Genomic DNA, 6,619 nt, shown 5'->3' with positions numbered 1-6,619 from the left:
GCAATAATAATATGTGCCGAGAAAGAGCAGTTATGTATAATTAACCATACATTAAAAACACGATTTGTATACAACGAAGTTGTCAAAAAAATATTTTAGAATAAAAAATTTATAATATTATGCAGTCATTCAAAAAGTACACTTGTAAAGATAAAAAATAGTGAAAATATCTTTTTTATTTGTAATAAATTAAAATTATGTTAACAAAAATGTTAAGGTTTTTTCGAGATGAAATAGTTGTTAACTATTAAATAATCACTCTGTATGTTTCCTTTAATCTTTTTCCATTCTCTGGTAGGCGACGCCCTCTCGTCACAACAAACTCGGTTTCGTACAATATTTTGTACAGTGTTTGAAGTTGCATTATTACTTAATTAATTATTACTAGAGTATATATTATAGCCGTCAGTTTAGCTCTGACATTATACATTTCATATTATTTTAACAGACGAAAATTTGATCTCTAAAATTTACATTCCCATTTATAATATAAATAATGTAGATTGTAACCTAGCTATACCACCATAATGTTATAATATAATTATGATGTTATAACTTATAAATTATAATTATTTTATACGTTGTAGGCACTAGTTAAGTTAGTAAGTTTAAATGTATACAGTATACTTATACCTAATTATACGTTATATTTATCCATATGGTTTTTGACTTTTTGTATAACTTGGTTGTACCTATATGATTTATGGATATTGGCACAAGTGTACACCATTAATAGTTTATACCAATATTTTAAAATCTGTGAATACTGTGAAGTTTATTTATAATAGGAGGTACTATCGTTAGTTAAGTATAGTTAGCGAGTTAGTATACCTATAGTTATTGTTACGTTTGGAAATGTCAATATTATTATTATGATTGATCTTAATATAGGATTGAAAAAGTTGATGTATTCATTTTTCTTTATGTAAGCTTTGTTTTCTTTTGAATTTATTATTAACAATTGTCAACTTGCATTGTTAACTAACACTCTTACAGCTTATAGGCAATGTAAATGTAAACATTTACTTTAAGATAAGAAAAAATAGCCTATAAACAACATCTCCCAGTTAGTCTCTAGTCTTATTTTTTGTACAGGTAGGTAATAGGTATTTATGAATTATGTACAATATAGGTACTACTTATAATGGACAAAATTATAAATAGTAATGTATTAAGAGGACGTCACGCCCGCATGTGTTGTCTCCGTCTTACAAATGTACAACATAGCAAAAACTGTTTTACGCGGAACAACTTTTCTCGCACCATATTTGTTGTAGAATTACCAAATTTTCACGACACGTAAAGAAGAACTTTATCTGTGCTTTTTTTATTGCACTATCCAATCATGTCTTGCAAATGAAAAAAAACAAGAACACAAAATGTTTAGAAGTAAATAACTTTTATTGTATTTATGTTATCTAAAATATAGGCACTCTGTTGCATAGATAATTTTCTACTCTTTATGTTCAGAAGTTTTGGAGCCACTACTACAAAGACCGAAAGATAAAAGTTGTCCCGCGCAAAACAGTATTTGCTATGTTGTACATTTGTAAGACGGAGACAATACATACGGGTGTGGCGTCCTCTTAAGACTTAAAAATGTATTTAGTGTTGAATCAGTGTCGTATTTAGGATTTTGTTCTGATTGTGAGGAGGGGGCGGGTGGGGAGAAGAAATAGCTGTTCTAAAGTTTTCCTGGACTAGAGGTAAATTAATTTATTGGGGCCACTAAACCATCATAACACGATGTGATAAAAAAGTCAAGGAGATTTACAAAATGTTAGCAAATTTTACCAACCAAGATCATTCAAACTCGTGTTATTGGTATCTAAGTAATAGTTTTTAGTAATTAGAATTAAAATAATAAGTTAATAACACTAATAAATGACAACTATAGTCACTGTCCGACTTGGCTATGCCTCTTCGATAATTGGAATAAATAATTTTTAAGAAGAAATTTGTATATATTTATCATGAATAATCTTAAGAATTCGCATTCCAGCTTTGTGATAATAATAAATTGGGGGACGAGGTGACCGAGTGGTCTGACTCTTCCGCTGCGACGCAGCCGGTCGCGGTTCGATCCTCGGCCACCGGGCGGCATTTTTCTCCGGACAATTCGCGGTGACCGGAGAACAAGTGCTGCCATCCCCCACCCCCGGGGCATGGCAGAAACCTACGGGTGCCCCATTCGAAATTCTGCCAAAACAAACACACACGTGTTCCCCCTACCGTTCCAAAAACCTACAAACCATCAATACAAAAAAACCTACAGTACCTACTAATAGCTAATGGCCTCAGTTGCCGGGCTCAGGATCAATTAAAAAAAAAAAAAAATAAATAATAATAAATTATAATAACTAAAAACCTGTTTATGCAGGTAATAATATTATATTACAAACTACAGAACCTGCACATTAAAATTGTTTTATTGACATTTGATAAGGAAAAAAGATTTTAGCAAGCCCATTTATGCCGAGTAATCATTGTCACTCAAATTAATAAATTAAAAATAAATTAATCACTAGTATTATCATCTGACTAACACACGAGTCTATCTGAAATTTTTTAAGGGAACCCTAGAAATTGTCCTTAAATGAGGCTTGGGGAAAAATGGTCCAGTTGCCCCCCCCCCCTCGGAACGGTCCTGGTATGCATTTACCCAGAACAAGCTATAACTCGAGGGTTATAGCTGTCCCCCGGCATCATCCAAATTATCTTAAATTATACTGCCGTTAAAACATTACTATTTTATTTTAAAATTTATTTACAGCAATAGATATTTCCAATTTTATTTTATAACTACAACACAAAGTCGAATTTTCTATTTTTAAGGCAATTTGATGGATAACATCATCTGGAATTATCCTGTATTATTATGACCGGTCGGTGACATGCTAATAAGGTCAATTTAATTATCTTGTTCTTACGATTTTAATTTTTAATCGATAACTTTTATAATTATAGTATTATACCACAATACAAAAAATAGGAAAAAGTATAAAAGATGAACATACTTGTCATACTGATTCTACAATAGGATCTAAACCTCATTAAACTTGAAAAATATCATACATAGTATGTGGGTATATCACAATCTTATCGCGTTTGTTTTTCTTAGTAGCAGCAGAAGCTGCTTTTGGTTTTATTATTATCTAGAAATTGGTTATTTCACTCGTGTGCGATCAATCAGTTAGTAGTTAATAAGTGTAATTGCTTAGTTATAAATTTATAATTATAGAACCTACCTATAATTGTACATTTGTACATAATATATTATATTTATAATATCCCATGTTAATTTTCTCAGAATCAACATTGGCCATAAATGCATAATAATATGAGCATTATACTTATTTTCATTATATTATTTACGAATTATATTTGTTATTGACGTCATAAAATGTGTACGCCCAGCACTACAGCAAATTTTTTCTGTATGCCTGAAGCCCCTCCTTACATTTTCTTAAAAAGTAACCCAATGAAACTTTACCCTCCTATTGATTATAAATTTGTATTGTAAAAATTAATAAATAACGAAATAATTACTTTTACTCTAATTCATTTTTTCTTTTATTATTACAAATAAAAGTGTTCATGACTTGCTTCAAGGTTTCCTTTACAAATTTAAAATCCGGTGTATTGTTATTAATACACTTTTGCATCCTTATCGTCTACTCAGTGTGTGGTGTTTGTTTAGATTTTTGTTGATAAGATGAGGAATTTTGTAGTATATTTTAAAATCTCATATTTAAATAGAAAACTTGTTATGAATTCCTAACTCAAAATAATTTTCAAGTTTCAGTGATTTTCCATGATACTGATCGAGCTGCATAGGAATTTAAAAGTGGCATAATAGTTTTATACAGTTGTCGAGCTGCAAATGCTGTTCGCCGAGCACCGCCACATTGCATGGGTATATCGTATATTTTATTTAATATAGTTCACAGCTCGCGCGTGGCAACATCATTATCGTGTAAAATATTACAATACGGCGGCGTGCCGAAAAACCTTCGCCACACAAGGTTTACTCAGGCGAACCACCCTCGCCAGGCCAACACCACTCCTACACTGCAGTCACGCTCGCCCGCGCTATCCATCGTTTGACGTTGTACGATGTTGTATTATTATACAATGTGTACCTTCCGACGATGCACTATATACATATATATACACACACATAAATATGTATGTGTATAAAATTGAAGTACCTACCTTTCATTATTCGTGTGGAGACCGTGGCCCGGGGTGAGTTTTTATGTATAGAGTATAGACGTCACACCGCTGTGGGATTTTCGACGAATTTTGACTGGGATGGAAAAAAAAGTACCTTCATCCTTCACCCATAGATATATACGTATTGTATTTTATTTACCGGGCTGTGAACGTTTAATGTACTAATTGCACATGAAATGTGCACTAAAAATGCTATACCCTTATCAAAGTTATGCTAAGTAAACTCGGCAAAATATAAATTCACAATAAATTATAATTATGACCTGAAATGTACCCCTATAAATAATAGTATGTATAACATCATTTTTAAAATACATGTTATGAAAAAAATATAGATAAAATATAAGCATCATAATAAGAAGAACCAACTATATTAACTTTATATAGTTGGGTGGTACTATACAGCTAAATATGTACCTTCCCTCCCTGTAATTTCCCGTTATTTTAAACTTTTCAAAAAGTTACATATCGTACAAAAACGAATGTATAGATCGTAATTATTATTTTTTAATAATAAAAAAAGCTATATATTATTAGTAAAAAATAGTTATCTAAGGTAGGTATATAATACGTAATACCTATTTATAATATATAAATATATGAATTTCCACAGCTTCTACAATAATAAGCAAAAATATGAAAAATACAATTTCGTATTTCGAACAGCTGCAGATATACTGTGACTAAAGCTAAATTTATATATCTCACATATTTTAAATTCCGAATTAAGATCAACAATAGGTTAAGTAATTTATTATAATATATATTGTGACAAGATGTGTCGCTAAGCAGTGTTCGTCGTTAGGGGAGTGGTATAGGTAAGATAAACCTATACAGTTCTACGAAAACGCTATACTTACTATAAATCAATATTATTGCGTCTGTCAATTTTACTCTCGTGAGTTCGCTCCTCCCTAATATACACAGGTAACTACGCAGTTTACTTGTTGATACTTACATACACATACCTACGGGCTACGACTATGCAGTATACATATATTGTATGTATATATATACGAGTATAATATTATACAACTGCCATACAAATAATAATATATATATATAGGTTTAATAGCAGCGTTGACTATATATACAGAGCGATTCGCCAATCATGCTCTTCCCGATGTTTCCAATTAACAATGCATTTGTTCAAATTATGATTTTTTAAATTATCAAGTAAACAATTAATGACCAGTGATCAAATATTCAATTATTCAGATTTTGTTGGGGTACTATTTTTTAGGAATGTCATGGGACGGTAAAACTCTTTTTCCCTGTAAATTGTTAAGCGGGTGATTACTTTGCAAAAGGTTGGTATAATATCTAAATCAAAATTCATATAAGTATTTTCAGAGTTGTAATAATGTATAAATGCGTAAAACTACGACTATAACTACTAAGGATAATATTATAATAGTTATTAAAGTGGTTTTATAAAAATATAAAGAATACGTAATATTGAATCTAGTATTAATTAAACACACAAAATATAAAATGCTGATAGGTTTACATTAAATTAATATTTACTATAATTTTCAAACTATCATAGATCGACGTAGACAAGAAGTTAAACACAGAGTTACACAAGACATCACAACGGTAAATAATTCGATGACTCAAAAACTACTTGTTTGAATTTCAATTTCGATTTTAGTCTTTATAGATGTACCAACATTTTCTATTTTCAAAAAAGGTATCTGCTCAACGATTTAAAAATAAAATGTGATTCTCATTTGGAAAAAATAAGTAGTTATCGTTATTCGTTATACAGTGCTCTTTATAATATATTGTATAACTATGAAAATATTTGAAAATATGGTCCTTAAGAATACTTATAAATTTAAAAAAACCGAATTTGAATAAATTTATCATTAGTTGAAGGCAAAAATGGTGGGTGCACAATACTTGGTGAAACACCCTGTTTATTGTATTATGTATACATAATGCCTATAGGTGTACACGATTATTGAACTGCGCGTGTCGCATATATTTGCATCTTTATATTGGCGTGCGCAGACTTGAATTTCTAATGTAGGTGTTCACTAGCTGCTCACAAAATATATTTTTGGACTCTCATTTCTATGTTAGCGCGCCCCTCTCCTTAAACAATAGACGAATAACTCTGACATCATTTTATATAATTTTATAATAATATTTTTATTTTATAATAATTTTATAATTTATAAAAATGTATTAAATAGATTGGAATACTCGGGACTACACGAAAATATTTTTTCTTCCGCTAATCAAAATATTAAAATTAAAAAAATAGTTTTTCTAGTTTTTTAAATTTAATTTTTAATCTTCCTACTATTTGTTAATACCTACTAATATGTGTTAAAAGGATGTTAACGTTTTAATTGTTTTCTCTCTCTCTGATTCA

The sequence above is a fragment of the Myzus persicae genome, unplaced genomic scaffold, assembly GCF_001856785.1.
Source record: "Myzus persicae strain clone G006 unplaced genomic scaffold, MPER_G0061.0, whole genome shotgun sequence".
Classification (NCBI taxonomy): Eukaryota; Metazoa; Arthropoda; class Insecta; order Hemiptera; family Aphididae; genus Myzus; species Myzus persicae.
This window is presented reverse-complemented; position numbering follows the sequence as displayed.